The sequence below is a fragment of the Schistocerca americana genome, chromosome 2 (assembly GCF_021461395.2).
Source record: "Schistocerca americana isolate TAMUIC-IGC-003095 chromosome 2, iqSchAmer2.1, whole genome shotgun sequence".
Classification (NCBI taxonomy): Eukaryota; Metazoa; Arthropoda; class Insecta; order Orthoptera; family Acrididae; genus Schistocerca; species Schistocerca americana.
This window is the reverse complement of record NC_060120.1, coordinates 298,855,739-298,880,968: the sequence shown is the minus strand read 5'-3', so window position 1 is coordinate 298,880,968 and position 25,230 is coordinate 298,855,739.

Below are 25,230 nucleotides of genomic sequence, written 5' to 3'. Positions count from 1 at the left end.
AATTATTTAAAAAAAATGTTTATCTTTTTGCAGTAAGATGATAAGTCAGATTTCATTGTGTAGAAGATCTATGAACGAATAAGCCATCTGATTAAGTCAAACGTAATTGAGTACGAGATCTGTGGACGAATAAACCTACAAAATGACTGAGTAAAGAGTAAAAAAAAAAAGGTTCAAATGGCTCTGAGCACTATGGGACTTATCTGCTGTGGTCATCAGTCCCGTAGAACTTAGAACTACTTAAACCAAACTAACCTAAGGACATCACACACATCCATGCCCGAGGCAGGATTCGAACCTGCGACCGTAGTGGTCGCGCGGTTCCGGACTGAAGCGCCTAGAACCGCTCGGCCACACCGGCCGGCAGTAAAGAGTCAGTTTTAGGGCACTAGAAGCTACGTCCTAAATATTCAATTAAGGAAAGAAAAAGGTTTACTTAAAGATTACCTGTATACAATCCCTTGTCTCTATAAATCACCCAGAAAGGTCAGGGTTTAACTCGTTTCGGCCAAGAGGTTATCAGAGACGGAGAACATATTCGGTTTGAACCATATCAGCGTTTACGGTCTACGTCAAACGATTAAGGGAAACCACAGAAACTATAAATCTGAATGACTGAACGAGAATCTGAAGCGCTTCCCTCCATAATGCGAATCAGTTGCTCACAACTACTGTATTTCATATGAGGAAGCAGAAGATACAAATGTTAAGAACCTGGAAGGCCTAAAAGAGAAACGTTATGATGAGACGTACATTACATGCGAAAGGTTTCTTTGGCCAGTGTCTACTTCAAACTATCTATTATTGCGCGTATTGTTGGCGTGACCCTGGTGTACGGAGGAATATAAAACGCAAAGAAATAAGAAATAACCTAAACATGAGGCGTAGTTTGCTGAATCGAAGGTGTTACCGGAGATAATACGATGTGTTCTTCGTACCGGTACTCCTCTCATAATGGATGTAACAATGACTATCATCTTGGATATTGTAAAGACGTGGGGAATGGTGGACATTTTGACAATGCCAGTTATTGAGAATGGGACCGCGAAGTCGTTAAGACCGCAAACAATTCGCGAAACATTTGCGTAATGCGGACCTGAGACTGCACGGACAACCAAAAAGCAAGGACGATCCAAAATACACATGTCTTTATCAGAAGCTGCTGTTCATTTTACTTACAAAACATGCTACATGCCACATCAGAAAACCCTTTACGTTAGTTACGCATTACTCCCCGAAAATAATGGGCTGCGAATTATTTCCAACGGAAAGGGTTAACGCGTTGGTCCACCTGTGAATCTTAAGGAAGCAGCTGTTCGGTCTGTCACTGATGGATAGAGTTCTTGCATGTATTTCTGAGGGATATCGTACCAAATTCAGTCCAACTGGCGCGTTAGATAGTTATCCTGAGTTGGTTGGAGGGCCCTATCCATAATGCCCCGAACGTTCTCGATTGGGGAGAGACGTGGTGACGTTTCTGGCCAAGGGACTGTTTGCCAACCACGAAGACAAGGAGTAGAATTTTTCCATGAGTGCGGATGGGCGTTATTTTGCTGAAATTAAGCCCAGGATGGCTTGCAAAAAAAAAAAAAAAAAAGCTGTAAGGGTGCCACAGACAGCGCAAACAAAGTGGTACTACTATGATAAAAAGAGGCACCCCTGACCGTCACTCCTGTTTCTCTGGCCGTACGGCGAACGGCAGTCAAGCTGGTATTTCACCACGTTGACTTATTTTTTATTTCCTTTATTGAAAGTAGTTCTGAGATTATCAATTCCTACTCGTGTGCATTTTGTTCTTATCGGCCAGACATGACTCCATATTTCAACCATACAGATAGCAAATAATAACTTGTTACTATACAGTGTTTAAGCTCTCATCACGTAAAGTACACATGACCGAATTTCACAACGTCCGGCTCCTGGCCTTAAAGTTATCACTTATTTCCGTTTATCTTCCGCACTGGAGATTGTGTAGCGGCCATTTTTACCTTGAGGGCTCGGTGTTGACCTGACTGTCTTCTTCGACTGCGACCTTCACCTGATTTTGAGTTACACGTAACTGTATCATCGTTGTTTTCCTTGCTCAAAACGAATGTGGTTAAAGCTAATTAAACAAAATGGTTTTTTTTGAGAACTTTGTTACCAACACATATCCGTAGTATGCTTTCCCAACTACTCTATCCGCACCAAGCGAGATGGCGTTGTACGTTAATGAATTGAACTCGCTTTCGAAAGGAGTGGAGTTCAAACTCCCGAACGATCATTTAAACCTATTTTTCTTGTGCTGTCCTCAGATCTATTAAGTCAACGCCTAAATGGTTCCCTTGAACAAACCACATCCTATTTCCTTCGATATTCTTGTCAAAATCATGGTTGTGTTACTTCTCTAAAGACAGTCTCGTCAACAGATCAATAAACTCTTAACCCTCGCAATACGGTATCAAAGGGGGAGAGGATGGGGGTATTTTAAGTCCATCTTTAGAAATTCTTATATCATATAAAGAAACTGGTACACCTGCTTAATATCGTGTAGATCCCCCGCGAGCACGTAGGGGTGCCGCAACACGACTAATGTCTGAAGTAGTGCTGGAGGGAACTGACGCCATGAATCCTGCAAGGCTGTCCATAAATTCGTAAGAGTACGAGGGGGTGGAGATCTCTTCTGAACAGCGTGTTGCAAGACATCCCAGACATGCTCAACACGGTTCATGTCTGAGGAGTTTGGTGGCCAACGGAAGTGTTTAAACTCAGAAGAGTGTCCTGGAGCAACTCTGTAGCAATTTTGGACGTGTGGGGTGTCGCATTGTCCTGCTGGAATTGCCCAAGTCCATCGGTATTCACAATGGACATGAATGGATGCAGGTGATCAAACAAGTTGCTTACGTACGTGTCACCAGTCAGAGTCGTATCTAGACATGGGAGCAGTCCCATATCACTCCAACTGCATACGCCCCACACCATTACAGAGCCTCCACCAGCTTGAAGAGTCCCCTGATGACAAGCAGAGCCCATGGACTTATGAGGTTGTCTCCATACCCGTACAAGTCCATCCACTCGATACGATTTGAAACGAGACTCGCCAACCAGGCAACATGTTTCCAGTCATCAACAGTCCATTGTCGGTGTTGACGAACCCAGGGGAGGCGTAAAGCTTTGTCGTGCAGTAATCAAGGGTACACTAGTGGCTCTACGGCACCGAAACCCGTTATCGATGATATATCGTTGAGTAGCTCGCACGCTTACACTTGTGGATGACCCAGCATTGAAATCTGCAGCAATTTGCGGAAGGGTTGCACTTATACCACGTTGAAAGATTCTCTTCAGTCTTCGTCGGTCGCGTTCTTGCAGGGTCTTCTTTCGGCCGCTGTGATGTCGCAGATTTGATGTTTTACCGGATTCCTGATATTCACGGTACACTCGTGAAATGGTCGCACGGGAAAATCCTCACTTCATCGCTACCTCGGAGATGCTGTGTCCCATCGCTCGTGCGCCGACTATAGCACACGTTCAAACTCACTTAAATGTTGATAACGTGCCATTGTAGCAACAGTAACCGATCTAAAAACTGCACCAGACACTTGTTTGTCTTATATAAGGCGTTGCCGGCAGCAGCACCGTATTCTGCCTGTTTACATTGTAACGTTGTTGCTTTAATTTGTTATGAAGGCGGTGCTGATGGACAATAAAAACGGGTTAAAAGCTGTGAGCTATGTGGGGAAGTTAACCTTGCATTACTGCGCAACTGTTTCACCAGGTATCCAGTCTAGCTTACCAAATTCCCAACCAGACTAACATTAATTATAATCTTTTAATCGTCATATGACAACCGGTGATATATATATATATATATATATATATATATATATATATATATATATATATATATAAAGAGAATTTAAATAAAAAGAAATAAATCAGTTTATATTTGGAAATTTATTTTAACATTGATCATTGAAATTTCAGCATATTAAACTGTGAGTTAGCGTAAGGAGGGCTATGCGTGAAGCGTTCAGTGAATTCGAAAGTAAAATTCTATGTACCGACTTGACAGAAAATCCTAGGAAGTTCTGGTCTTACGTTAAATCAGTAAGTGGCTCGAAACAGCATATCCAGACACTCCGGGATGATGATGGCATTGAAACAGAGGACGACACGCGTAAAGCTGAAATATTAAACACCTTTTTCCAAAGCTGTTTCACAGAGGAAGACCGCACTGCAGTTCCTTCTCTAAATCCTCGCACAAACGAAAAAATGGCTGACATCGAAATAAGTGTCCAAGGAATAGAAAAGCAACTGGAATCACTCAATAGAGGAAAGTCCACTGGACCTGACGGGATACCAATTCGATTGTACACAGAGTACGCGAAAGAACTTGCCCCCCTTCTAACAGCCGTGTACCGCAAGTCTCTAGAGGAACGGAGGGTTCCAAATAATTGGAAAAGAGCACAGGTAGTGCCAGTCTTCAAGAAGGGTCGTCGAGCAGATGCGCAAAACTATAGACCTGTATCTCTGACGTCGATCTGTTGTAGAATTTTAGAACATGTTTTTTGCTCGAGTATCATGTCGTTTTTGGTAACCCAGAATCTACTATGTAGGAATCAACATGGATTCCGGAAACAGCGATCGTGTGAGACCCAACTCGCTTTATTTGTTCATGAGACCCAGAAAATATTAGATACAGGCTCCCAGGTAGATGCTATTTTTCTTGACTTCCGGAAGGCGTTCGATACAGTTCCGCACTGTCGCCTGATAAACAAAGTAAGAGCCTACGGAATATCAGATCAGCTGTGTGGCTGGATTGAAGAGTTTTTAGCAAACAGAACACAGCATGTTGTTATCAATGGAGAGACGTCTACAGACGTTAAAGTAACCTCTGGCGTGCCACAGGGGAGTGTTATGGGACCATTGCTTTTCACAATATATATAAATGACCTAGTAGATAGTGTCGGAAGTTCCATGCTGCTTTTCGCGGATGATGCTGTGGTATACAGAGAAGTTGCAGCATTAGAAAATTGTAGCGAAATGCAGGAAGATTTGCAGCGGATAGGCACTTGGTGCAGGGAGTGGCAACTGTCCCTTAACATAGACAAATGGGGTTGTGTGGCGTGGGTTGGGCGGTTTTTTGGGTTAGATGGCCTTGGGCAAGTACAGAAAGGGCAACAGCCTCAACGGGTGCGGGGCAAAGTCAGGACATGCGGGGACCAAGCAGCAATCGGTATTGTAATTGTCAACTGTCGAAGCTGCGTTGGTAAAGTACCAGAACTTCAAGCGCTTATAGAAAGCACCGAAGCTGAAATCGTTATAGGTACAGAAAGCTGGCTTAAGCCAGAGATAAATTCTGCCGAAATTTTTACAAAGGTACAGACGGTGTTTAGAAAGGATAGATTGCATGCAACCGGTGGTGGAGTGTTCGTCGCTGTTAGTAGTAGTTTATCCTGTAGTGAAGTAGAAGTGGATAGTTCCTGTGAATTATTATGGGTGGAGGTTACACTCAACAACCGAGCTAGGTTAATAATTGGCTCCTTTTACCGACCTCCCGACTCAGCAGCATTAGTGGCAGAACAACTGAGAGAAAATTTGGAATACATTTCATATAAATTTTCTCAGCATGTTATAGTCTTAGGTGGAGATTTCAATTTACCAGATATAGACTGGGACACTCAGATGTTTAGGACGGGTGGTAGGGACAGAGCATCGAGTGACATAATACTGAGTGCACTATCCGAAAATTACCTCGAGCAATTAAACAGAGAACCGACTCGTGGAGATAACATCTTGGACCTACTGATAACAAACAGACCCGAACTTATCGACTCTTTAAGTGCAGAACAGGGAATCAGTGATCATAAGGCCGTTGCAGCATCCCTGAATATGGAAGTTAATAGGAATATAAAAAAAGGGAGGAAGGTATATCTGTTTAGCAAGAGTAATAGAAGGCAGATTTCAGACTACCTAACAGATCAAAACGAAAATTTCTGTTCCGACACTGACAATGTTGAGTGTTTATGGAAAAAGTTCAAGGCAATCGTTAAATGCGTTTTAGACAGGTACGTGCCGAGTAAAACTGTGACACGCCGTTGGGTGGCTTGCGGAGTATAAATGTAGATGTAGATGTACATGTAGATTCATAACTGAACTGGTGCCTTATTTGGGATTGTGAAAATGTGAGTTTGTAATCTTACAGAACACATCAAATATGGAGCCAAGATTGGAAGACTGCATACAACACTGAATTCATAAAATAACACACGAAGAACGTTGAAACATATGCAAGAGGAAATTAACCACAACCAACTGATTCAATTTTCACCCAAAGAAGTTACATTAGTAGCGCAATCCTGTCCGTCATGTAATTACCACACACTGGTATACTAAATTCATACTAACTCTCTGTGAAATCTTCCCGAAAAGAATAGCTGGGGGCTACTTTGATGATTACACCACATGCTTCACGTGGTCAACTTGGTTTACGCAAAGAGTGTAACTCCACAATAATTTTGATAATTAAAATAAATTAGATCGAAAAGCAATTTACAAAAGAAAAACCTCGAACTGGTTACTATCGTCTTACTATTAACCTGATGCGTCAAACAATTGTATAAGCACGTGGTACTGGTCTCACAAAGTACACCCCACGTGGGTTGAACATAAAGAAAAGTTGCTATATTGAAAAATATTGTCAAGACGAGACGTTATAATCTCACGCACATTCGCATTTAAGATTGATGAGCTTAGTTAGAATTACTGATCAACACGTGGCTCCACTTTACTCACAAAGTAGTGACAAAGCAACTACTGGAAGATATTCTGAACTTCACACTCGAAATACACTGCGTTGCAATTTAAGATAACATTAGATATTTTAGAGCTAAGCATGAAATAAAGGTGATTAAATTTTCAGTTAGGCTGAACTTAAGAAATCCATTGTCCTACGGACTTAGCAGACACGCGCTTAGCCGGAGATCTTACCACTTCAGACGCTCGCTGCGGACAGACTGACCTGCTGGGCTCCTACCGAGCGTGCTTCACAAATACAAACGGAAATGACCAGAGAGGCAGCTCCCTATACCAACATGACAAGGGACAGACAGGACCATGCTAAGAATAGAAACCTCTTTGCTTCTAGAAAGCGTAGCTACCTGTTCCGACGTTGGTCCTACTGTTCTCTAGCAGACAGGCTTGTCTGCTACCATCAAGCACGCAACTAGAAATACATTTGCTCATTCATTCTTTCACATAGAAGGGAAGGGTTCAAAAATGGCTCTGAGCACTATGGGACTTAACATCTATGGTCATCAGTCCCCTAGAACTTAGAACTACTTAAACCTAACGAACCTAAGGACATCACACACATCCATGCCCGAGGTAGGATTCGAACCTGCGACCGTAGCAGTCGCGCGGCTCCGGACTGAGCGCCTAGAACCGCTAGACCACCGCGGCCGGCAGAAGGGAAGGGGGATGACAGTATCTTATCATATACAGTATGTAAAAGAAAGCGGATGTAGGTTCTGTATGAGACTGTGTGACATGAATTACATATAAAGTGTGTTTTAAAGTGTAGTAGTGTGACAGATTGTTCTTGTTTATGTGTAAAAGTAACACGTTTCACTGCTCTTTCTCCTCCCAGATAGTCAGAAACACCACAGTAAATTTAGAAGAGGAATTTATGCCGTAAATGACAACAGATTTAAGAAATTAACATGAAAGGAATCCAACAGAGACCTTTCAACATATTACTGTATTTGAATACGCATGCTTATCCAGTTTCTTTGGAGCGTATATATATATATATTAAGAGGTTGTTCAATAGGACTATATTTTCAATTTATTGTAGTTTGTTCCATAATCCTTGTCCTACTGGAGCCATTTCGTGGACCTGTGTTCGAGCCTGAAATAGCTCTTCCCCGATGCTCTGAATATACGCGGCAGAATTTGTATGAAAAGCACAATATTCTAACTGGTAACACTGGTATCCATAGGAAATCGAAGAAACGACTTCAGCGTGTTCGTCGACATAAAAATGCAAAGGAGCTTCTCCTTCTCCATGACAACGCAAGGCCTCACACAGGTCTGCGGACCTGAGAGCAGCTCACAAAACTCAACGGTCTGCTCTTCAAATCAAATGTTCAAATGTGTGTGAAATCTTGTCGGACTTAACTGCTAAGGTCATCAGTCCCTAAGCTTACACACTACTTAACCTAAATTAACCTAATGACAAACACACACCCATGCCCGATGGACGACTCGAACCTCCGCCGGGACCAGCCGCACAGTCCGTGACTGCAGCGCCCAAGACCGCTCGGCTAATCCCGCGCGGCGGTCTGCTCTTCCTCATCCACTCTAGAGCCCGGATCTCGCACCTTCCGGAACCCATCTGTTTGGCCCAATGATGGATGCACTCCGCGGAAGCAGTACGTGAATGATAGGGAGGCTATCGACGCCGCACGACACTAGCTTCGATGCTGACCAGTAGAGTGGTACGGTGTGGGCATACAGGAGCTCCCAAAAAGATGGCGTAAGGCACTCGCATTGAACGGAGATTATGTTGAAAAACAGTGTTTTGTAGCCAAAAGAATGGGGATTAATATCGTGTATTGAAATCCTTAATAAATCCAACCTGTTGTAAAAAAAAAAAAAAGTGTTGTATGGCTTACTGAATGCCCCTCGCATAAGACACACTGCCCTTTCACCATTTGTTCATACAGTATCTGAATATGGGCATTATGGCCAAAAACTGATTTTGGTAATGAAATACACCGTTTTTAAAAATATTTGTAGCTTGTTGTGGTCTCCCTCAACGATGTTTAAAAGATAACACACTAGGCTGAAACGCGTAAAAGAAAATTTCAATTTTTGTCGGTTACAGTGCAAGGTACAAAACAAACTTTATGCTTTCCAGACGTAACTTGAGATTATGTTTTAAGACATCCCAGTATGTGAGCACGATACATAAACAGGGGTTGGACAAAAATATGGAAAAACCACGAGAAATGCATGCTTGAACATAAATCCAGACACTAGCCAAGCCTGCATGTGGCTGTGTTGTATTTGACATCTAACGACACGTGTCCAATGCCCTCAATATGTCGCAAGCGTTAGTCGTGGTCAGAATAATGTTCTGTGTAGTTTTGAGTCAATTATGTCGCAGCTAAGTGGGATCGAAAGTGTTCGTATGGTGAGTGCTCCCGTAACCAAGGTAGCCGAAGTGTTTGGTGTTTCCAGAGGCACCGTATGGAAGATTTATACCTTACACAGGGAAAACGGACCACCCGCTACGACACAACGCGGACGAAAGTGTGTGTTGAGTGATCGTGGTAGATTGTGACGATGAATAAAGGGACGACAGCTGCAAAAGTCACAGCAGAACGGAATGTCGCTCTCGCGAACCCTGTCAGCATCAAAATGACACGAACGGAGCTCCACAAGCAAGAAATTGGAGGGTGAACTGGAATTCTAATACCACACATCACTGATGCAAATGCCTGTATCAGGAAAACGTGGTGCAGAAGACATAACACCTGGTCTATGAAGCAAATAATGGAAGTCATTTGATCAGATCTCTTGTTTGACACTGTTTTCAATTTCTAGCTGAGTTCGTGTCTGGCGCTCGCTTTCCCAAGCCTAAAATGCAGACTGCTTGGCGCCATGAGTGAAACATAGCTGCGATACGTTGATGATTTGCGCAGCTATACCGTGGTATTCCATGGGCCCTGTGATTACTCTGCAATGTCGTATTACTACCAAAGATTATGTGATGATTTTGACTCATCAGGTCCACCGCACGGTAAAATATTTGTTAACCGATGACGATGCTGTGTTACAAGACGACAAGGTCCCTGCTCACATTGCTAGCAACGTCCAGGACTGGTTTTGTGAGAACCAGGCTGAATTTTAACATCTCCCACGGCCACCACAGTGACCAGATCTCAATATTATTGCGCCTTTGTTGTCTACTTCGGCGAGAAGGGAGCCAGATCGCTGTCCACCTCCATCATCGTTACCTGAACTTGCCACTATTTTGCGGGAAGAGTGGTATTCGGTTCCCTTGAAAACCATTCTGAGACAACTGGAAGCTGTTTTGAATGGGTTTCCTACACCGTATCAGGCATGGTAATGTATTGTGTGTTTGGAGTTTCCATGTATTTTTCCACCCCTTGAATATCCTACTACAGGGGCTGCCGCATTGTGACTTGCATGTCTTCCGCAGCTCTTGCTTCAGTGCAGCGCGTCTGTCGTCGGCTTGACAATGCTGTACCCATGGCCGATTTGCGGCCCAAGTTTCACAAACGGTCACTGAGTGCGCAAAGCTCAGAGCTGCATCACAGGTGTCCACATGCAAAGTCACAAAGATTTATTTTGGAGATAACTGCGAACGTATGGTTGCGATCTGTCACTGATTTCAGTATCAAACATATTCCAAGTTACTATAAATGTATTTGAAATGTAAGCTCTTCGATTAGCTAAAGTGCCCATCTAACTGAACTTAAATTTCATGCAAAGCCTACCTTAGCAAGAAATACAGTCTTAATTCAGCTCGTTACTGATAGTAAAGGAGTTTCTCAAAACTGAAGTTCATAAAGATATACCGGTGCCTAAAGTCAACACTTCCAAAAGAACTAATGTGTGGACTATCAGACTGAGCCACTGAAACAGATACCATAAAGTCAATACACTCATATTATTTTTGAAAAATTTTGCCAAAAAGAAAGTTAGAAATATTTCAGTTTAATTCTTTTATCCGAGGAAAAAAGTTTCAGTATGTATATTGATCAACTGAAGGAATTACACATGATTTTATTAATAGAATATTCCTCTTTTTAACACACACAAATTTACGTTTTCTTTAGAATTGCATGCAGAAAAATTGCGATTATGTATATAAATTTTTTTCTAATTTCATGGCAAATTTTATAAAATTTTACTGCTTACTAGTGACGTTTCTTCGAATGTAACGCGCAAATTAATGCAGTTAAACAGTGCCATATGTTTAGCAAGTCAATATAAATTTAGATGATTTTTTGTTGTTGTTCTGTTCCACTTTTTTCAATTTGTAAAGTGACGTAATTTATAAATAATGGAATTAAATAGGTCTATTAATAAATTTAAACCAGCAGAAAGTTCGTATTTTCAATCTTTCCATTCACTTTCATAGACAGAACATTTTAATTGAGGCTAGAACAAAATGATAGGTCTACTTCTTTCTGCTTTTACCTAATGCTTCTAAAGATGTCAAGCGTTACTTCCAATGATAATTAATTGCCTCTTCTTTTATTATTTAGCACTGGAATAAGATTCAGGAATTTATTTCTGTAACAGAGGAACGTCTACGTGGCACTTCTGTTTAAAAGAAAGTGGAATGTAGCAAGAGTCAAAGAAAAGGCTATGATATGTTGCTTGTATGGAAAACATAATCAATCGGTCCTGGTATAACCTTCTTGTCGCCGTAATAACGGGGCGCACTGCAGTTTTTTTTAAAAAAAATGCAGTGCTATTTCGCCAGACACTTTCGAAGCAAGTGAAGTGATGGTTGTTCCACTTTCAGTAACATTGTTTAAGTAAAATTGTGAATATTGCTGGTGTCGTTACAGTTACGATGTTTTCCAAGAAGCGTCACTATGAAGAAGGCAATTGAGTGTGAAGGGCTAGATAATAAAACTCTAACACTGATTAAGGCAACGTTACCCGACACTGGCTATAAAATTAAACTCATGGTAGACATTTCTGAACCACGTGACATAAAGACTGGTGTTAGGCAGGGAGATGGACTCTCCACGTCACTGTTTAACTGTGTTTTGGAAAAAGTAATTACAGAATGGCGAGAGCAAAAGTCGAGTCAAAATGTAGATCAATCAATCAAGTTAGGTAGAAGTAATATTAGAGTAGATCGGTTCGCCTTTGCAGATTATCTGCCAATTTTTACTAGGGATATTACCACAACACAAAAACAGCTTGAAATTCTTAAAGAAGTTACGGAAAAAGTAAGACTACAAATATCATTCGAAAAAACGGAATAGAATGTGCGTTCCATAAGTAATGCGACCAAATTAAAAAAAAATCATTTATTGAACATATTCATACAAATAATAAAAAATTTTCAAAATAGCACCCTTTTACGTCGATACATTTCTGGAGGCGGTGTTTCCATGCCTGGAATGCCTTTTCCGGAATGTCCTTTAGACCTGATGTAACAGGCGCCTGGATGCTTTCAATTGTGTCCCAATGTTTTCCTTTCATGACTCCTTTTAACCGAGGAAACAAGAAAAAGTCAGCGGGAGCTTGGTCAGGACTGTAGGGAGGCTGGGGAACCAATAGGGTCTTGGTCCTGGCCAGGAAGTCTTTGATAATGAAGCCGCTGTGACTCGGCTCGTTGTGGTGAACTTTCCACGTGTCCTTGATGTCGCTTCGGCAGTGTGAGACCTTCCTTTTCAGTCTTTTGAGCACTTCCAAGTAGAAAGCTGAGTTCACTATAGTCCCGGTAGATACGAATTCGTGGTGGACAATGCCTCCGAAATCAAAGAAGACAGCGAGCATGGTTTTGATCCTGGACTTGCTCATGCATGTCTTCTTCGGACAGGGCGACGATTGGGTGTGCCACTCTGAACTCTGCCTTTTTGTCTCAGAGTCGTACTCAAAAATCCACGACTCATCACCAGTGATAACTGAGTTTAAAAAGTGAGGATCATTTTCACACATTTCCAACATTTCTCGGCATCGAAGCACTCGCATGTGCTTGTGTTAGTCGGTCATCACTTTTGGGACGAGTTTGGCACACACCTTTCTAATGTTCATATCTTCGGTCACAATGCGGAAAACGGTTGTTTTTGACATTTTTAGAGTTTGTGCTATCAATTGAAGGTTCAGCCGTCTGTCAGGGTTCAAACAGTTGCGCACACGCGTCACATTTCCGTCGACTCGTGCGGTTGATGCCGTCCACTGCGAGGTTCGTCGGTAATATCCTCTCGGCATTCCATGAACGACTTGTGCCATCGGAAAACTTGTGATTTGGACAAGCACTCATTCCCAAAGTCATGCTGAAGTAATGGAAACGTTTCGGTGGCGGACTTCCCAAGTTTAACGCAAAATTTGATAGCGTACCGTTGCTCTACAGAATGATCTATTGTGCCGTGTTACATAAACTCAAAACAGGTTTAACGGAAACGCACGGCCTGTCTCTCCGGCAGCTCGCAGCCGAATGAGACAAAGAGCGTTTTGAAGCTAACACCCCCCTCCACTTAGTCCAGCCGGTTACAACCCGCTGTGGTGTACCGTTGCGTCAGAAAAAAATTGGTCGCATTACTTATGGAACGCACTCTGTATATGACTTGTAACAGACAAGCACTGGAGTTTTTGAACACGAAATATGCAAAAATTAAAAAGGATTCCTCAATTTAAATACTTTGGGGAAATCATAGAAGAAAACGGTCTGGAAAATGCTGCAAATGAAGTTCGCTGTCAAAAAATGGCAACTGCATTCAGATTAACGCGAAATATGTATAACAAAAAATCACTTTCTAAATTCTGTAAACTTAGACATTACAGCACTACAGTCAAACCTGAATGTCATTATGGAGCAAAAACTTTAATTTAAATGGAAAGAGGATATTGAAGGAAATCAAAAGAAAGAAAGAAAAATTGTTAGGAAAATATTTGGCCCCAAAATTGCTGATGGAGAAACTTATAGGCTGAGAAATAATAAGGAAATAGAATACACAGACATATGTGGTGAAATGAGAAAACGAGGACTTCATTTTATAGGCACATTAAAAGAATGGCACCCACTAGGTTGACAAGACAAATAGTAGAATTCTACGTAAACAGAAGTAAGGCAAAAACTGAGCAAATTAAACGGATCGCTACAATTAAAGAGGATCTGAAAGCAGTGGTAAACTCAGGCAGGCGTTACAGATAGAAAAACATTGAGACAGAAGATATTTGAGTGGAAAGTTGGTCAGAAGGAAATTAGAAAACGAACTGAAACACCGTGATCTGATGAAAGAAAGAGGCTTCATTCTGAAAGGATGAAAAAAAATTTGGACACAAAAGAAGGCTAAGCATCAAAAGCGAAATTGATTGATTGTATTTCGCGTGGTCCTATCGGGCCTATACGTGAGCAATAATAATAATAATAAAGAGTGTGTAGAGAAATTCTTTTTTTATGGAGAGACGCGGTAAAGCTACGTTTCTTTGCTGTAAAATGACGCTGTCACAGGTCAAAGCCAGTAATCGGGAACGCCATCAAGACACTAACCACATAGTGGTTTCAGTACTTCCTTGTTTGCTGTCAGTAGGACTGCCATACGTTCAGGTTTCCCATGATTTGACTTAGTTCTGAGAGCGTCCGTGGACGTCCTATGGGACGGATGGGGGAGGATTGGGATTCATCAACTGTCTGGGATAAACCCGGGCCACTTTTTGTACCTCGAGAAGTTTGATTAATGAGAAATGAGTAGATTTTAACAAATCTTATTTAAAATTCGCTAAATGATGACTGTCTCGTAAGTAGTTTTGTTCGTTTTATATTTCAAAAATCAGCGGCAAGCACGCTTAGACGCTCTCTTCTACGATTATTTTCCATACTTCGTTGTACAGAACAGTGAAAAGCTGCCGACAATTGACGATCGCATGCACCACGCCGCCGACCCACCCGCCGGACAGTTGTGCGCAGGTAAGCCTATTGTGCACAGATTTACGTTCTATCTACGTCTACACCCATACTCCGCAAGCCACCTGACGGTGTGTGGCGGAGGGTACCTTGAGTACCTCTATCGGTTCTACCTTCTATTCCAGTCTCGTATTGTTCGTGGACAGAAGGATTGTCGGTATGCTTTTGTGTGGGGTCTAATCTCTCTGATTTTATCCTCATGGTCTCTTCGCGAGATATACGTAGCAGGGAGCAATATACTGCTTGACTCTTCGGTGAAGGTATGTTCTCGAAACTTCAACAAAAGCCTGTACCGAGCTACTGAGGGTCTCTCCTGCAGAGTCTTTCACTGGAGTTTATCTACCATCTCCGTAACACTTTCGCGATTACTAAATTATCCTGTAACTGAGCGCGCTGCTCTCCGTTGGATCTTCTCTATCTCTTCTATCAACCCTATCTGCTACGGATTCCACACTGCTGAGCAGTATTCAAGCAGCGGGCGAACAAGCCTACTGTAACCTACTTCCTTTGTTTTCGGATTGCATTTCCTTAGGATTCTTCCAATGAATCTGAGTCTGGCATCTGCTTTACTGACGATTAATTTTATACGGTCATTCCATTTTAAATTACTCCTGATACCTACTCCCACATAATTTATGAATTTAACTGTTTCCAGTTTCTGACCTGCTATTTTGTAGCTTAAATGGTAAAGGATCTTTCTATGTATTCGCAGCACATTACGCTTGTCTACAATGAGATTCAATTGCCATTCCCTGCACCATGCGTGAATTCGTTGCAAATCCTCCTGCATTTCAGTACAATTTTCCATTGTTACAACCTCTCGATACACCACAGCATCATATGCAAAAAGCCTCAGTGAACTTCCGATGTTATCCACAAGGTCATTTATGTATATTGTGAATAGCAACAGTCCTAAGACACTCCCCTGCGGCAGACCTGAAATCACTCTTACTTCGGAAGACTTCTCTCCATTGAGAATGACATGCTGCGTTCTGTTATCTAGGAACTCTTCAATCCAAACACACAATTGGTGTGATAGTGCATATGTCCTTACTTTGTTCAATAAACGACTGATGGGAACTGTATCAAACGCCTTGCGGAAGTCAAGAAACGCGGCATCTACCTGGAAACCCGTGTCTATGGCCTTCTGAGTCTCGCGGACGAAAAGCGCGAGCTGGGTTTCACACGAACGTCTTTTTCGAAAACCATGCTGATTCCTACAGACTAGATTTCTAGTCTCCAGAAAAGTCATTATACTCGAACATAATACGTGTTCCAAAATTCTACAACTGATCGACGTCAGAGATATAGGTCTATAGTTCTGCACATCTGTTCGACGTCCATTCTTGAAAACTGGGATGACCTGTGCCCTTTTCCAATCCTTTGGAACGCTACGCTTTTCTAGAGACCTACAGTACACCGCTGCAAGAAGGGGGGCAAGTTCCTTTGCGTTTCTGTGTAAAATCGAACTGGTATCCCATCAGGTCCAGCGGCCTTTCCTCTTTTGAGCGATTTTCTCTATCGTTTCGCTCGAGACGTCCGTGCCGCCAGCATAAAATCTCGACACTACGTTACACCGACTTAAGTAAGTTTGTGTCATTCATATTCGTTAAGATCTTTTATCTCGTCACGGTTTTATTCAGAGTGGACAACTTATCGTCAACACAGTATGTGTCTAGAGAAATAATCAAATTTGACGTAAATGTCCGGGGTTCGGCAGTATAAATGATGGCAGGCCTAGCACTCAGTTAAGAAAAACTAAACCGACATCAGTGGCTCTGCCCGTGCCAACGTTTAAAACGTGGTTTTTTTGTCCCCCCCATACTGTTTTTATATCCCATTTCGGTAACACCAATCCATCAACAGAGTAAAACTTTACGATGGTGCCTGAAAGCTTTTACAGATATCTGTCGTATCTCTGAAACGGAAATCTATAGAAAAATCCTGCATATTTTTGGATATTTTTTCGCCTGATAATCTGCGATCTCCTGGAAGGTTGCACGATTCCCTCGGGCGGCATTCTCCTTGAACTTAGAAATCTGTTCAACGTAGTGAGGCGATAAATATCGAAAACTGATATCGTTTATCAGAACTTCGCAAGCGGTCGTTGTCAGCCAGAAGGACAAGTGCGGTTCTTGTCGTCGCCTATGGTACTGACTGAAGTATCTGCGTGGCGTTTCTAAAGAGATTCTTCGAGCGAGAGAGTGATTCGTCTGCAAATGTCATCTATTACTTCCTCATCTGATGTAAAATCTCAAGACAGTCGAGGCCTCCGTTATCTCACTGTAAATTTAGAAGCTGTCACCAATTAGGAGAAAGTATATTCACTAAAAACAAAACCTTTAGAGGATCACTTTACTGCCTCTGTCCGTTAAGAACACTTTTCCTCAGGAACGGTTAGACGTACCATATAAAGTTGAAATTAGTGTCACATACTAAGTCCTGCGGTCTCTTGGCGGTGTAAATAAATTTTAGCTTCTAAGCCAGTGCAGTCAATGGGAATGGCCATTTATGTCACATACTTAGATACCCGCAAATTCACTCATCAAAATCAAGTGGTGCTTCCTGTTGACCTAGAATCACAAAATTCGGCAAGAAGCAAAGTTATACAATACACGTAAAGGAGAACCTAATTGGTGTTGCCAATTAGCTTGACATGTTAATGTAACTCCCACAGAGAATTTAAACTTAAGACTTTAAAAGTTCGCGAAAGTACTGGAATTTTTTGGGACCAATTCTTGCCAGTATCGACATCGATAACAGGAAAAAACGTTGAGATTCTCGAGTCCTGTTGTGGATGAACTATCTATACACAAAATGAGGAAGTTAAGAGATCGGCGTTCCTTGCTTTACGGAACGTCCGCAGACCAAAACTAACCAGACGGACAACGTTTTTTGACTCTCAGAGAAACTGATCATTGAGGACATGCTGACAAAGCGATCAAAGCATCTGTTGACACTCCCGCCCAAGAAATCTAGAACACAGCACATTTTTACTAGAACCATGGCTATCTGAGCATGGAGGCTAATGGTTGTCTTGTCCTAGCAGCTGCCGTAAACTACACGATCTAACGACGAACGCTAAACGGTGGCTCACGCTATGTATGGACGACGACACAGATCAGTCCAACAATTGTATGAAATCAGGGACTCCCATGCCCGACGGCAGTGGAAGCCGCCGCCGCCGTCCCCCTCCCCCCCCCCCCCCACCACCTACCCAACCAAGCTCTCAGGGAAAGGAAAAAAATATAATGTAGTTCAGATGTTTTTCTCTCAAGAAAATTATTTAAAATCCAGGGTCGTAACCTGGAACTTTTTATAACTAGTCGCCACTCGTGTTCCAAAATATTACAAATACTCTATGCCTCCAGTCTAGACACCCTACAAAGTATCATATGAGCGCCGTTGTATAAGCTATATCAATCTGGTGCGGAGTTGAACGTAGGCAGATCTGGAGAATATGTCTTAAGCAGACCTTAGGGGCCTTTGTATTGCTGCAATGATATTTGCATTTGTGGTTACCCTTTTTCTTTTTTCTTACACTTGGACAATTTGTTGTCGTCCACTGTAGTTATAGCCGCATGATTCCGTCTGCGTAGCTGCCGTCCTCTAGCCAGTTCATAAATATTACACATCTTGGCAACACTGAATACTGCATGACGAAACAGTAATAAGCATCACGTAAGTCACATTTGAAAACTTGAGGAGAAAGAGAAGTTTCGTTTAACGCGTACATTATCTGCTATAAGATATAACACCACTTTGAAAAGAAGGCTACAGGCACCACTGATATTGTGGCTGTTGACGATAGCAATTTATCATTAGAATCGAAATTTCATGTAACAAAAACCTGTCAGAAATACATAAATCCTTTTTCATGGTGACAGTGTAATCATGAACTTTAGACGAATACTACTCAGGTTTCCATAAGAATTGCAGCAAAAAATCTACTTTAATAAAGGTAAGAGATGGCGTGCAGCTTGTCGTGGATGCATATGAGGAAACTAATATGTGTTTCTGAGACTTAGGCGAAGCCTTTGATATCTGGTGGTGGTGGTGGTTAGTGTTTAACGTCCCGTCGACAACGAGGTCATTAGAGACGGAGCGCAAGCTCGGGTTAGGGAAGGATTGGGAAGGAAATCGGCCGTGCCCTTTCAGAGGAACCGTCCCGGCATTTGCCTGAAACGATTTAGGGAAATCACGGAAAACCTAAATCAGGATGGCCAGAGACGGGATTGAACCGTCGTCCTCCCGAATGCGAGTCCAGTGTGCTAACTACTGCGCCACCTTGACTACGAAATTTTGCTTGCCAAGCTTAGCAGCCTAAATTTCTCGCCAAGTGCAGTGCAATGGTTTTGCTCATACTTGTCATCTCGCTAGCAGTGTGTCGTGTCTGACAACATAAAGTCACAATGGGGGCAGGTAGCATCAGGCATCCCCCAGGGTTCGGTAGTAGGTCCCATACTCTTTGTATGTCGATGATGTGTAATCAGTTTTGTCCTGCTACAAATACCACATGTACGTTGATTACCTCCAGCTGAACCTAAGTGCAAAATCAATCAACCTGAAGACAGCTATCGAGAATCACAATAAGGAGTTTGTGTACACTATTAAACTGAGTGCTGAATGTAGGATTAAAGCTCAGCCCGTCCAAAACCCAAGCGGTACAGGTTGGTCATTCAAGGCTCAGTAGACCGAAATATCGAGAATCCCTACCATCTTTAACCATAAATGGGACAAATATCAGCTTCTCTCCTTCAGAAAACAGTCTAGGAGTGATAATAAATGAAAATCTCAATTGGACTGAGCACATAATTGCAATGTACAGGAAGGCATCCTCACCCCTCCATGCCATACAAAAATATAAAAAGCTGTTTTCTCTTGATCTGGCACCCAAATCTCCAGATGTCACTCACATCGGTACCAAACGTTGTATGTCGATACAGTAGCAACCAAAACTATGATCTAGTTCGTGCTATGTGCTGCCTTCCAGTAGACTGGGTGTAAACGTTAGTTAAAAGTTACTCCAGAAATGCGGGGCACAGGAAAAACACAACTGTAACTGATGCAAATGGCTTCCGTACGGAACTTGGTAGCGCATTAGATCGTCGTGCCAAGGGTCCTGGGTTCGTATCCCAATTATGACGTTTTTTTTACAGTATTATGCATTTAAGTGTGGGACTATTAATACTTCCGCAGGTTTTGATCCAATTGTTTCTTTATTCTACTGTTCCAGTTTATTCTGTGAAACTACAAATGCACTAGCTGCTTCATCAGGAGTGCCCTCTGTTCTGAAGCACATTTCCGATAGAACACCACAACTACAAATGTACTCTATAGATTCACTACTTCCAACTAACGAAGCGAAAGCAGACTGCCAAAAGATCATCGGCAGAAACTCCGAAAAGCCTTTTTACATGTCAGGAAAATGTTCTCCCATAAGACAGTTTCACGCGTTAAGCAGGTAAAACAAATTTTCATCGGTGGGTTTGAACATGGGACCTTTGGTACGACGACCTCACGGTCACCTACGCGAGATCAATAAAATTCTGATTCACAGATACGCCTTTCTTGTGCACTGTATTTCTGGTGTTACTTTCAATTACCGTTTAAGCATGTCCTACTGGACGACACCCCCCCCCCCCCCCCCCCCCCACATCCCATGAACAATGGACCTTGCCGTTGGTGGGGAGGCTTGCGTGCCTCAGCGATACAGATAGCCGTACCGTAGGTGCAACCACAACGGAGGGGTATCTGTTGAGAGGCCAGACAAACGTGTGGTTCCTGAAGAGAGGCAGCAGCCTTTTCAGTAGTTGCAAGGGCAACAGTCTGGATGATTGACTGATCTGGCCCTGTAACACTAACCAAAATGGCCTTGCTGTTCTGGTACTGCGAACGGCTGAAAGCAAGGGGAAACTACATCCGTAATTTTTCCCGAGGGCATGCAGCTTTACTGTATGATTAAATGATGATGGCGTCCTCTTGGGTAAAATATTCCGGAGATAATATAGTCCCCCTTTCGGATCTCCGGGCGGGGACTACTCAAGAGGACGTCGTTATCAGGAGAAAGAAAACTGGCGTTCTACGGATCGGAGCGTGGAATGTCAGATCCCTTAATCGGGCAGGTAGGTCAGAAAAGTTAAAAAGGGAAATGGATAGGTTAAAGTTAGATGTCGTGGGAATTAATTAAGTTCTGTGGCAGGAGGAACAAGACTTTTGGTCAGGTGAATATAGGGTATAAATACAAAATCAAATAGGGGTAATGCAGGAGTAGGTTTAATAATGAATAATAAAAATAGGAATGCGGGTAAGCTACTACAAACAGCATAGTGGACGCATTATTGTGGCCAAGATAGACACGAAGCCCATGCTTACTACAGTAGTACAAGTTTATATGCCAACTAGCTCTGCTGATGACGAAGAAATTGAAGAAATGTATGATGAAATAAAAGAAATTATTCAGATTGTGAAGGGAGACGAAAATTTAATAGTCATGGGTGACTGGAATTCGGTAGTAGGGAAAGGGAATGAAAGAAACGCAGTAGGTGAATATGGATTGGGGGTAAGAAATGAAAGAGGAAGCCGCCTGGTAGAATTTTGCACAGAGCACAACTTAATCGTAGCTAACACTTGGTTCAAGAATCATAAAAGAAGGTTGTATACATGGAAGAAGCCTGGAGATACCGGCAGGTTTCAGATAGATTATGTAATGGCAAGACAGAGATTTAGGAACCAGGTTTTAAATTGTAAGACATTTCCAGGGGCAGATGTGGACTCCGGCCACAATCTATTGGTTATGAACTGTAGATTAAAACTGAAGAAACTGCAAAAAGGGGGGAATTTAAGGAGATGGGAGCTGGATAAACTGACTAAACCAGAGGTTGTACAGAGTTTCAGGGAGAGCATAAGGGAACAATTGACAGGAATGGGGGAAAGAAATACAGTAGAAGATCAATGGGTAGCTTTGAGGGATGAAGTAGTGAAAGCAGCAGAGGATCAAGTAGGTAAAAAGACGAGGCGTAGTAGAAATCCTTGGGTAACAGAAGAAATATTGAATTTAATTGATGAAAGGAGAAAATATAAGAATGCAGTAAATGAAGCAGGCAAAAAGGAATACAAACGTCTCAAAAATGATATCGACAGGAAGTGCAAAATGGCTAAGCAGGGATGGCTAGAGGACAAATGTAAGGATGTAGAGGCTTATCTCACTAGGGGTAAGATAGATACTGCCTACAGGAAAATTAAAGAGACCTTTGGAGAAAAGAGAACCACTTGTATGAATATTAAGAGCTCAGATGGAAACCCAGTTCTAAGCAAAGAAGGGAAAGCAGAAAGGTGGAAGGAGTATATAGAGGGTCTATACAAGGGCGATGTACTTGAGGACAGTATTATGGAAATGAAAGAGGATGTAAATGAAGGTGAAATGGGAGATATGATACCGCGTGAAGAGTTTGACAGAGCACTGAAAGACCAGAGTCGAAACAAGGCCCCGGGAGTAGACAACATTCCATTGGAACTACTGACAGCCTTGGGAGAGCCAGTCCTGACAAAACTCTACCACCTGGTGAGCAAGATGTATGAGACAGGCGACATGCTCCCACACTTCAAGAAGAACATAGAAATTCCAATCCCAAAGAAAGCAGGTGTTGACAGGTGTGAAAATTACCGAACTATCAGTTTAATAAGTCACGGCTGCAAAATACTAACGCGAATCCTTTACAGACGAATGGAAAAACTAGTAGAAGCCGACCTCGGGGAAGATCAGTTTGGATTCCGTAGAAATATTGGAACACGTGAGGTAATACTGACTCTACGACTTATCTTAGAAGCTAGGTTAAGGAAAGGCAAACCTACGTTTCTAGCATTTGTAGACTTAGAGAAAGCTTTTGACAATGTTGACTGGAATACTCTCTTTCAGATTCTGAAGGTGGCAGGGGTAAAGTACAGGGAGCGAAAGACTATTTACAATTTGTATAGAAACCAAATGGCAGTTATAAGAGTTGAGGGGCATGAAAGGGAAGCAGTGGTTGGGAAGGGAGTGAGACAGGATTGTAGCCTCGCCCCGATGTTATTCAATCTGTATATTGAGCAGGCAGTAAAGGAAACAAAAGAAAAATTTGGAGTAGGTATTAAAATCTATGGAGAAGAAATAAAAATTTTGAGGTTCGCCCATGACATTGTAATTCTGTCAGAGACAGCAAAGGACTTGGAAGAGCAGTTGAACGGAATGGACAGTGTCTTGAAAGGAGGATATAAGATGAACATCAACAAAAGTAAAACGAGGATAATGGAATGTAGTCGAATTAAGTCGGGCGATGCTGAGGGAATTAGATTAGGAAATGAGACACTTAAAGTAGTAAAGGAGTTTTGCTATTTGGGGAGCAAAATAACTTATGATGGTCGAAGTAGAGAGGATATAAAATGTAGACTGGCAATGGCAAGGAAAGCGTTTCTGAAGAATAGAAATTTGTTAACATCGAGTATAGATTTAAATGTCAGGAAGTCGTTTCTGAAAGTATTTGTATGGAGTGTAGCCATGTATGGAAGTGAAACATGGACGATAAATAGTTTAGACAAGAAGACAATAGAAGCTTTCGAAATGTGGTGCTACAGAAGAATGCTGAAGATTAGATGGGTAGATCACGTAACTAATGAGGAGGTATTGAATAGAATAGGGGAGAAGAGGAGTTTGTGGCACAACTTGACAAGAAGAAGGGACCGGCTGGTAGGACATGTTCTCAGGCATCAAGGGATCACCAATTTAGTATTGGAGGGCAGCGTGGAGGGTAAAAATCGTAGAGGGAGACCAAGAGATGAATACACCAAGCAGATTCAGAAGAATGTAGGTTGCAGTAGGTATTGGGAGATGAAGAAGCTTGCACAGGATAGAGTAGCATGGAGAGCTGCATCAAACCAGTCTCAGGACTGAAGACCACAACAACAACAACAACTGGACGACAGCACATAGCACGAACTAAATCCGTATTTTGGCTGATACTCTATCCACGTACAACGTTTGGTACCGATCTGAGTGTCTGACATCCGGAGCTTTGTGTGTGATAAAGAAACTTGCACAAACACTTGTACTTCCACTATTGATTGCAACAATATTACCCTGCTGGGCCTTCCACAGGAAAGCTCAAGGCGCTTGGAACTGATTATGAATGCTTGTGTTCGTAATATCCGTGATGTTCGACTCTTTCATCACATTCCATCATCACATGCACAGCCAGCCTGGCAGCTTGAAGACGAGCGCAGAGATTTCCATAACCTCTGTCTTATCAATGAACACTGTCCCTTATGTCTCTCCGCGACCTTAACGCTCTTGTCTGAACATCAAGGCAGAAGCACACGGCTCCAATCAGAGCAAAATCCTTTCTATTGTACTCCATTGTTCAGTCACCTTGTCAAGGTCCTTCTCAGTGGCAGGAACCTGACTCTGGTGCAGCCTCCCGCATTGTATTAGAGAACTAAATAACATCTCCATCTCTCGCTTTAGAAAGCAGCTAGTGACATATCTAGCAATAATAAGGATTACCATGTCCCTGTACGCACCCGTTACCTTTGTACATACCTCTTTCCAACTTGACCTTTCTCATTTCCAAGTATTCTTTGCCTATGCAGTCTCCTTAAATTTCCTTTTCCCAGAACTCGCTATTTCAGAAAACATCAATTTTGTACGTCTACAAAATCTTCTTATATCTGCCACTATCATTATTGATATTAATGTCATAATTCTTGTCATTATCATTATTACTATTATCACTATTAGTGTCAGCAGCTGCAGTAGCACAAATACTGGCGGTATTAAAAAATGGTTCAAATGGCTCTGAGAACTATGGGACTTAACTTCTAAGGTCATCAGTCCCCTAGAACTTAGAACTACATAAACCTAACTAACCTAAGGACAACACACACACATCCATGCCCGAGGCAGGATTCGAACCTGCGACCATAGCGGTCTCGCGGTTCCGGACTGTAGCGCCTAGACCCGCTCGGCCACCCTGGCCGGCGGCGGTATTAACTTCATTAGTTCACAGCCAGTATAATTTACTCACACTGCCACTTCATACAATCAGATCATTTTAATACTAGTAGTTATATAAAACTGTTATTTCTTAGGTAATTGTGTTGTAATAGATAGTGTACATGTGATACCCTGATGTAAGAGACGGCCTCATGATCCTAATCAGGTGAGGTTAAACAAATAAACAAATTAATTATTTAATTAATACGACAGAAATTCCACGAGCGTCAGCATTCCGCATTATTCAAACATATAAAAATGAGTTTCTTGCAACAGGACTGTAGGAATGACAGGACTTCTGGACACCGTAACCTTGCAGTCCCGAACATTCAATGTTTAACGTGAAGTATTCTAGCATTTTATGGTGGTTTGTCCTGAGTTAGAATGGTGCAATGAGCCCCTACGCATATCTATTTGTGAAAGAGCATTTTAGAAATCCCCTTGATATTAACTATTTGACCTATTAGTCGAATTTGGTTTCGGCCCAAGCAGTATGTTAGAATACGAATGTTAAAATGTTTTGTTAACTTCAGTGAGATTA